We start from the raw sequence: 9485 nt of genomic DNA, 5'->3' as shown, positions 1-9485 counted from the left end.
GAGCAATCGCCAGCTGTTGTGCCTGCAACATCTCAAAGATGACATGAAGGCTAACCTCTCGCTCTTCTCGAGCTGGGGTTTTCTGAGCTTCTTGTTGGTTCTCTTGGCGTACACTCATGTCGGTGTGGGAGCTTATGTCGACGTGTTGGGCGTTGTGCGATACCACGTCCACGAGAATTGATTCTGGTGCGTTCTTAGGGTTTCGCGGTGGTATACCAATACCTGGAACAGCTACAACATTCTCTCCATGGTCCTCAGGACCGTTGTTCTCCTGTGCATTCACTGAATTTGACATTTTTGACCTGAAATCAAAGATGCTTTGGACAAGAAAAAGCGTGAAAGATAACTTGCGTTATATAGTAAACCAGCAAGAAAAGAACCACTATTATTTTTAGCCCCACGGTGGGCGCAAAACTGTTTACCTTGAAAATGGTAATAACAATAAGATTTGATTTTGTGGTTCTAAAAATACGTGATTTATTTTTATGCTAGTTGTTAGGCGATAGACGCTAAGTGAGAGATTAGAAAATTAGATAAGAGCTTGAAGATAGTATAATAACCAAACCGAATGACTGGAAATTAGGGCCTCGAGCTGGCATATACGGGGCCTCGAGGTCGAGTTGGATGCTTAGCCAAGGGCAGTCGATGAAGGACTAACAAATATGAGAGCTTTGATGGCGGCTCTATATGATCACTAATGAACAATAAATGAAGAACAATTAATAAAATGTAATAATGTAAGTAAGATAATGAATATAGGGAATAGAACGAAATAGAGAGTATGTTTAAGTAAGAGAGCAAAGAATGTTCTTGTTCTTGTATTGAATGTTGTGTTGTATATTCTATCCTATACAAAATAACAAGGATCCCCTTTATATATGAGGAAAAATCCCAACGTGTTATAGATGCATTTATTACAAAGAAATATATACAGCGATTCGCTAGTTTGGTACAGATTGATGTTTCTCTTGCAGGTCTTGTCAGCTTTGATCATGTTCCTTGGGAACTTCACGCTCTCCCACGATAATCATCGATTTGCACTGCCTCGTGGTCGGTCTTAAAGAAATCTCGAAGACGAACCTCGAGCTGCGCCCCGGGCCTTCGAGGTGAAACTACGGCAAGGCACAACGGTCGCAAAATCGGGCTCTCAGATTTTAGCCGCATACAAAGTTAACTCAATTTCCGCAATTCTTATACTTCAACTACACAATGGAATATCGCTACGATTATGAAACTTCACTCATGAAAACAAATCAGCGAGACCAACCAACGTGCACCATAAGGCACCAATGAATCCATATAAGCCAACGGGGTAATAAAATGAAGCTACGAAACCAATAATACATCAATGGGAACATCAACAATTAACATGAACAATTAAATAATTCAATAAAGGGCAACACTTAATATGAAGCAATTATGCATGGAAGCATTTAAGTGCAAGTAGCAACTAAGGCATGGAAACAGTTTAAGCAAGTAGCAAATAAGACAAGAAGNCACCTCAATAATAATTTCAACAGAAATAAATGCCAAAAACAATAACTGATGCGACGTGCATCCCGATCCCGCCATATAAACAATAACAATATCAATATTCCAACAATAACAGTATCAATATTCTCCCTTATTCCTCCGTGTTGCGGCACGCAACTCGATCCCACCTGTCCTCCCTTATTGCTCCTCAACACATATCACCCTTATTCCTCCTGTTGCGGCGCGTAACTCGATCCCACCTGTCCACCCTTATTACTCCTTATTGCGGCGTGCAACCGATCCCACCAGACAATCACAATTCTCCCTTATTCCTCCTGTTGCAGCGACCCGATCCCAACATATGTATATATCAACACTAATCACAAAGAATAAATACAAGGTGTTTCACAAGTTAACTCAATTTCCACAATTCTTATACTTCAACTACATAATGGAATATTGCTACGATTATGAAACTTCACTCATGAAAATAAATTAGCGAGACCAACCAACGTGCACCATAAGGCACCAATGAATCCATATAAGCCAACGGGGTAATAAAATGAAGCTACGAAACCAATAATACCTCAATGGGAACATCAACAATTAACATGAAATAAGCGACGGTTAATATGAAGCAATTAGGCATGGAAGCATTTAAGTGCAAGTAGCAATTAAGGCATGGAAACAGTTTAAGCAAGTAGCAAATAAGACAAGAAGCAGTATACTAGGAAACGGGGAAGGGAACAAACTAAAAATGGAAATTTGATGGCGTATAGGTACTCGTCACCACACCTATACGCCACACACATGATATTTCATTTAGCACATAAGTCGGAAATTCCTATTCCCTCAAGTCAAGTTTAAACCAAACACTTACCTCAAGCCAACAGACAATTCAACACTCAACCATCGCTTTCCCTCTCGATTCCACCACCAATTCACTCGTATCTAGCCATAATTAATTCAATAACATCAATAAATGCTAATCAAACCAATTCTTCTAATGCATGAATATGAATTTCCCAATGTTTTCCCCAAAAAGTCAAAACTCGACCCCGGGCCCGCTTGGTCAAAAATCGAAATTCGAACCAAAACCCGATTACCCATTCACCCACGAACTCAAATATGCAATTAGTTTTGAAATCCGACCTCAAATTGAGGTCCAAATCCCCAAAATTTGAAAATTCTAATTTCTACCCAAGAACACCCAATTTCCCATGAAAAACCCTAGATTTTGAAGTGAAATCATGTAAAAAGATGTCACGACCCAACCCCCGGTCGTGATGGCGCCCAACACACTGCTAGGCAAGCCCGACCTTTCAACAATATTCCCGACTTAAACAGATCATTAGTTGCAAGCACAAACAAAAATTACTAAACTATTTTATCAAAATCCTGGAAATAACAGTGAAATGAACTGAAAGTTTAACAAAATACTGCAACATAATACCCAACTAGGACCCGGTGTCACGAACATGAGCCTCTAATACAGAATATCCCCTAATACAAGTCTGTCTAAGAGAGTGCGGAAATAGAGAGTAGAGATAGGAAGGAGAGATCAAGGCTGCGAACGCCATGCAGCTACCTCAATGCTCTCCGATACTGCTGTCCTGCTAGATAGTCCTCAATCAGCCTGTGATGCACCTGGATTTGCACGCAAGGTGCAGGGAGTAATGTGAGTACTCCGACCCAGTGAGTAATAAACATAACTAATGACTGAAGATAAGAAATCACGAAATAATACAAGGTAAACTATAACTGACAGCCCAGACATTTAACAGTGAATCAACAAGTCAATGCAGTAACAGTACAGAAGAATCCATGACAGGTAAACAGATAAGTAATGATGCATGAATGCAATGCAACACATAGAACGGTACATTCCAGTACCCGCTGCGGCGTGCAGCCCGATCCGTTTAACGTCGACGACGCTCACTGGGGGTGTGTACAGACTCCGGAGGGGCTCCTACAGCCCAAGCGCAAATAATCAAGCCATCTCGTGGCACCAATATCCATATAATACCGCTGCGGCGCGCAACCCGATCCATGTTCGGTCCAGAAATTCACACAAGCCACACGGGCAATGTCAAATAATGGTTCTCAGCTCAGGATGTCAATAAAATAGTATTTTTGTTTTCAAATCTTAGAAAATGACTGAGTATTTCAAAACAGTATTTGTACTTAGGACTGAAATCCAATAATATGTCAAATAATGTGAAAAATCAGTGATAGTGGTCCCTGAAGGATTCAAATAATCGGCACAAAGCCCAAATATGTCAATGAAATCCAAGTAGGATGATTATCAAACAGGTCTAGTTCGAAAACACAGTATGAATACCACTCGGGACAGACTAAGTCACAATCCCCAATCACAAACGACCCCGCACTCGTCATGAGCGCGTGTCTCGCCTTATATAGCGTTCGAATGCGATATCCGGGGTTTCAAACNGCATGGAAACAGTTTAAGCAAGTAGCAAATAAGACAAGAAGCAGTATACAAGGAAACGGGGAAGGGAACAAACTAAAAATGGAAATTTGGTGGCGCATAGGTACTCATCACCACACCTATACGCCACTCACATGATATTTCATTTAGCGCATAAGTCGGGAATTCCTATTCCCTCAAGTCAAGGTTAGACCAAACACTTACCTTAAGCCAACGGACAATTCAACACTCAACCACCGCTTTCCCTCTCGATTCCACCACCAATTCACTCATATCTAGCCATAATTAATTCAATAACATCAATAAATGCTAATTAAACAAATTCTAATGCATGAATATGAATTTCCCAATGTTTTCCCCAAAAAGTCAAAACCCGACCCCGGGCCCGCTTGGTCAAAACTCAAAATTCGAACCAAAACCTGATTACCCATTCACCCACGAACTCAAATATGCAATTAGTTTTGAAATCTAACCTGAAATTGAGGTCCAAATCCCCAAAATTTGAAAATCCTAATTTCTACCCAAGAACACCCAATTTACCACGAAAAACCCTAGATTTTGAAGTGAAATCATGTAAAAAGATGAATTAGATTGAAAAAGGTGAGTTAGAAATCACTTACCTATGATTTGAAGAAGTTTGAGTCTTTGAAAAATCGCCTAAGGATGTTTAGGGTTTGTGAGAAGTGAAAAATGATGAAAAATCCCGTCTGAAATCTCACTTAACAGGTGCAGTTATCGCAATTGCGATCAGGGGTTCGCAATTGCGACCTCTTTTGAAATGTTGCTACCTTCGCATTTGCGAAGAAAATGTCGCATTTGCGACAGATAGGCCTTCGCCAATTCCGGCCCAGCGTTTCCATTTGTGATGAGGGCCTGCCCAGGCTTAGTTCGCATTTGTGACATATTTGTCGCATTTCCCAGGCCTGTTCACTTTGCAATTGCGAAGTCTGATCTTGCAATTGCGAGATCAGAGGCCTGTGCAAAAATACCAGATGCACAGCTGAGTTTCCTAAGTCCAAAACACTCTGTGGCCTATCCAAAAGTCACTTGAGCCCTCGGGGCTCCAAACCAAACATGCAAACAAGTCTAAAAACATCATACGGACTAGTTCGTGCGATCAGATCGCCAAAATAACATCTCAAACAACGAATTTAACACCAGCACTCATGAATTTCATAAGATAGTTCAAATTTCTATTTTCTAAAGCAAGGGTCTGATTTATACCAAATCAACTCCGATTCTTACCAAATTTCATAGATATGACGTAAATATTATATCAAACCTGTACCGAGCTCCGAAACCAAAATACGGGCCCGATACCATCAAGATTTTAAACCATTTCATTTCCAAAAATCCTTATATTTTCTAGCAAATAATTTTCTTTAAAAACTCTTTTCTCGGGCTAGGGACCTCGGAATTCAATTCCGGGCACACGACCAAGTCCCGTATTTTACTACGGACCTTACGGGACCGTCAAATCACGGGTCCGGGTACGTTTACCAAAAATGTTGACCGAAGTCAACTTTAATCAATTTTAAAGGCCAAATTTAATATTTTTCTTAAAATTCACATAAAAGCTTTCCGGAATCGCGCCCGGACTGCACATGCAAATCAAGGTGAGATACAAGGAGGTTTTCAAGGCCTCAGAACACGGAAATGGACTCTAACACAAAGGATGACCTTTTGGGTCGTCACATTCTCCACCTCTAAAATGACCGTTAGTCCTCGAACGGATGTAAAAAAGTACCTGAGTCGGTGAAAAGATGGGGATATTGGCTCCACATATCAGACTCGGACTCCCAGGTAGCTGCCTCAACAGGCTGACCTCTCCACTAAACACGAACCGACGGATAACTCTTTGATCTCAACTGATGAACCTGCCGGTCTAGAATAGCTATCAGCTCCTCGTAGGTCATGTCCTTGTCCAACTGGACAGTGCTGAAGTCTAACACGTGGGATGGATCGACGTGATACTTCCGAAGCATTGACACATGAAACACTGGATGCACAGCTGATAAACTCGGTGGCAACGCAAGTCTGTAAGCCACCTCTCCCACTTGATCAAGAATCTCAAAAGGACCGATGAACCTAGGGCTTAGCTTGCCCCTCTTTCCAAATCTCATCACGCCCTTCATGGGCGACACCTGAAGCAACACTCGCTCTCCGACCATGAATGCCACATCACGAACCTTACAGTCGGCGTAACTCTTTTGCCTGGACGGAGCTGTACGGAGCCTATCCTAAATGATCTTAACCTTGTCCAAGGAATCATGTACCAAATCTGTACCCAACAACCGAGCCTCCCCCGACTCAAACCACCCAACTGGCGATCGACACTATCTATCATATAATGCCTCATAAGGAGCCATCTGGATGCTCGACTGATCGCTATTGTTGTAGGCAAACTCCGCTAATGGCAAGAACTGATCCCACGAACCTCCAAAGTCAATAACACATGCTCGGAATATATCCTCCAAAATCTGAATAGTACACTCGGACTGTCCGTCCATCTGAGGATGAAATGCTGTGCTCAACTCGACCCGTGTACCCAAATCATGCTGAACTGCCCTCCAGAAATGCGAGGTAAATTGCGTACCCCGATCAGAAATAATAGACACGAGCACACCATGAAGACGAACAATCTCTCGGATATAGATCTCAGCTAACCTCTCTGAAGAATAGGAGACTGCCACAGGAATGAAATGCGCTGACTTGTCAGCCTATCAACAATAACCCATACTGCATCGAACTTCCTCTAAGTCTGTGGGAGTCCAACAACGTAGTCTATGGTGATACGATCCCACTTCCACTCAGGAATCTCAATCCTCTGGAATAAACCACCCGGTCTCTGATGCTCGTACTTTACCTGCTGACAATTGAAACACCAAGCTACATCCGCAACAATGTCCTTCTTCATCCTCCTCCACCAATAATGGTGCTGCAAATCCTGATACATCTTAGCAGCGCCCGGATGAATAGAATACCAGGAACTATGGGCCTCCTCTAGAATCAACTCACGAAGCCCATCCACATTAGGCACACAAACTCAACGCTGCATCCTCAAAACTCCATCATCTCCAACTGTAACCTACTTGGCACCACCGTGCCGCACTATGTCCGTAAGGACTAGAAAATGAGGATCATCATACTGTCGATCCCTGATACGCTCAAATAATGAAAACTGAGCGAATGTACAAACTAGAACACGGCTGGGCTCAGAAATATCCAACCTCACGAACTGATTGGCTAACGCCTGAACATCCAAAGCAAGCGGCCTCTCACCGACCTGAATATATGCAAGGCTGCCCATACTGGCCGACTTCCTACTCAAAGCATCGACCACCACATTGGCCTTCCTCAGATGATACAAGATGGTGATATCATAGTCTTTTAGTAGATCCAACCACCTTCTCTGCCTCAAATTGAGCTCCTTCTGCTTGAACAAATACTGCAAACTCTTATGATCTGTGAACACCTCACATGACACGCCATATAAATAATGCCTCCAGATCTTCAACGTATGAACAATGGCTGCTAGCTCCAAATCATTAACTGGATAATTCTTCTCGTGAATCTTCAAGTGCCGTAAAGAATATGCAATAACTGTGGTCAAAGCTGTCTTGAGCTTCTGAAAGCTCGCCTCACAGTCGTCCGACAACCTGAACTAGGCACCCTTCTGGGTCAACCTGGTCATCGGGGCTGTTATAGATGAAAACCCCTCTACAAACAGGCGGTAGTAACCCGCTAAACCTAAGAAACTCTGGATCTCTGTAGCTGATGTGGGTCTAGGCTAGTCCTTGACTGCCTCTATCTTCTTCGGATCCACCTGAATACCCTTTGCTGATATGGCGTGGCCCAAGAATGCAACTGAACTCAACCAAAACACACATTTCAAAAACTTAGCATACAACTAACTATCTCTCAAAGTTTGAAGAACGACTCGAAGATGCTGCTCGTGCTCCTCTCGGCTGTGGGAATAAATCAAAATATCATTGTCGTGCCCCCGTTTTTCTTCATCATGGCAGCTTATCTCTAATTGGATTTCCTTATCTTTCTTCTTCAAATTACGAGTAGAGATTTGGGGAAAGTGGATAGGACAGGGTGGTGGATGACGTAAAGGAAGGGAATGGAAAAAGTATTCACTACTGCTTACAGCGCCTTCATTCACTCGTCTTGCTACTTCGGAACTGTTCAGCGGACACGTGGAGTCGAACGTCTCTCTATAATGTTGCGTAGGTAGACTGATTATTGTAGGTGACTGGGGGACCCAGACTTTCGATCTCTTCTCTATGGCGCGGAATCGGGTTTGTGACATTTGGTTGGGACAACTCTTTCCTTTTGGGAAAGGGGTTTGCAATTTTGAAGAGTCGCCACCTAACAATTTTAAGGTGCATTAGGGCACCTATGGGGTTCAACTATAACTACATTTTATAACCAGAGATAGGGTAAGGGCTTGAAATTATCCCAAGGGGAAGGTGTTAGGCACCCCTCAGGATCCACTAGTGTGGTTCCCAGCCACATAGTTCTTTGTGAATTTGTGCAATTAACACGTAAAACAACAAGGCTCAAATAAGAGGGGATTTAAATACACAAGTGTTTGGAAATGATAAAATAAAGCAAAGTTTTGAAAGAGTTATAGCTAAGCATGCTGACGAATATAAAAGGGGTCCTAGGTTTATTTGTAATATGGATCACATCAATGCAATACCCGGTAATCACTCCTCAAAAGAGGGGTTGCACGTGGTATTAGCGCACCGGTCATCATATCCATATCTACCCTTCCCGCCCCGTTAAGGTATTAAAGCGCGGATTGGTCTCGACCTCTATTGCATGCTATTACCCGTCCCATTCGTATCAGTCCCGGAGGAATTTAGGACTACTATTCCTATAAGCGGGAGGATTTTAGGCTGACTCTTGGGTTTTAAAGGTAAAAAGACTAAGGCGACATGCAAAACACATAGGACTGCATATTAGGGGAAACATGTAAACTACTAAAAGGCTCATATATACCTCCTCAAGTAAAGCACATAAATAGCATGACTTAAAACACATTTAGGGCCAGAATTCAAAGTACTAAGACAGGGGAATTTCAGTTGTTGAAGCAGACCCATTTATTACATAACTCAGATAAGAAGTCCAAATCAGGCCTGCCGGCTAGTTGTAGCAGTTGCTAATTAAACAAAGGCGGATTCAATTTTATCTTTATTACCTAAGGCTTGCCTAAGTATGTATTGATGATACCCTATAAGCGTGATATCTATTACTGATTCAAAAATGGCAAAGCAGTGATAGTTTTAAACGAGTAAATTGGATCCAATAGGCATGCTTTCTAGACCGCATTAATGAAAGGAGTAAGTTGTTTAAACTAATTCAACACAGTACGAGTTAAACTGATTTTTAACTAAACTGGCTTTAGATTTTATGTTCATAATCTCTATTGTTGCTGATTTTAATCCCTACAGACATGGTATCTAATATTAAAGGCTGATTTGGTCCTATAGGCATGGTATCTAATGAAGTGGAGTAGGCAGGATTTACTTGATCACAGCGAAATTCCTATAGA

This window comes from Nicotiana attenuata, unplaced genomic scaffold, assembly GCF_001879085.1.
Source record: "Nicotiana attenuata strain UT unplaced genomic scaffold, NIATTr2, whole genome shotgun sequence".
Lineage (NCBI taxonomy): Eukaryota > Viridiplantae > Streptophyta > Magnoliopsida > Solanales > Solanaceae > Nicotiana > Nicotiana attenuata.
The sequence above is the reverse complement of the archived record's forward strand: the minus strand, read 5'-3'. Positions refer to the sequence as shown.